This window comes from Homalodisca vitripennis, unplaced genomic scaffold (genome assembly GCF_021130785.1).
Source record: "Homalodisca vitripennis isolate AUS2020 unplaced genomic scaffold, UT_GWSS_2.1 ScUCBcl_1238;HRSCAF=4608, whole genome shotgun sequence".
NCBI classification, from domain to species: Eukaryota; Metazoa; Arthropoda; class Insecta; order Hemiptera; family Cicadellidae; genus Homalodisca; species Homalodisca vitripennis.
The window spans coordinates 1-865 of record NW_025777352.1 but is presented as its reverse complement, the minus strand read 5'-3'; positions in this window follow the sequence as shown (position 1 = coordinate 865).

Below are 865 nucleotides of genomic sequence, written 5' to 3'. Positions count from 1 at the left end.
CCCATTACTGTATTTGATAAAACAGTATTTTAAGTTAGATTAGCGATTTCACAGATAACAAAAAATGCTCACAATACGTTCTTGTGTCGGAAGATTGTTTAAGCCTTATTCTACAAATATAGGCTTTTATCAGATCATTAGAAATTTGTAAGCAACATGAAGATTTGGGCAAGCCAATTAAATGCCGTTTTCGGGTCATAACAAACTAAAGTTTACCAATTACACAAAGAGTAATTTAGCCATCCGTTCGTAATTTATATGGGAATTTTGAAAGCATATTAGAGAAAGATTCCCCCACATGCAAAAACAATCCGCAAAAATCGACTACAACCAAGATTCAGAAGCCATATTCCTTTATGGTTTTACTCTATATTTATTGTCGTAATGTGAACCAATCGTTATGTACAAGCCGATTATTTATCGCACACAGCAAAAAAATGAAGAAGAGTTTGCCGAACGTTTCCTGCCATAAATCTGTTTGAAGAAACTCAAAAAATTATCGAAGTACATATCTAAAAAATATAATTCAGAAGAACCATGAAGCCCATGAAATTGACCTGACGAAGAAGAAATTTCGTATCAAAATTCAAGAATCTTTGCCAACATTTGTGAGAAAATATCGTATCAAGACACTGAAAAAACTTTTAGGTTTTTACCAGATAATTGGAGTTTTCCTGCTTATGATCAATTCAAAAAAATGCAGAGATCACTGTCATTTGACTGGAAAATTTCTGAGGTGCAAGCTCAAATCGAATTTGTAATCTGAAATTTGAACATTTCCTCAGAATATTCCCGTTTTTCTGTCACAATATGTCAATTTACGTTAAACCAAATTTGTACATAAAAGAAATGCAAAACAATACGG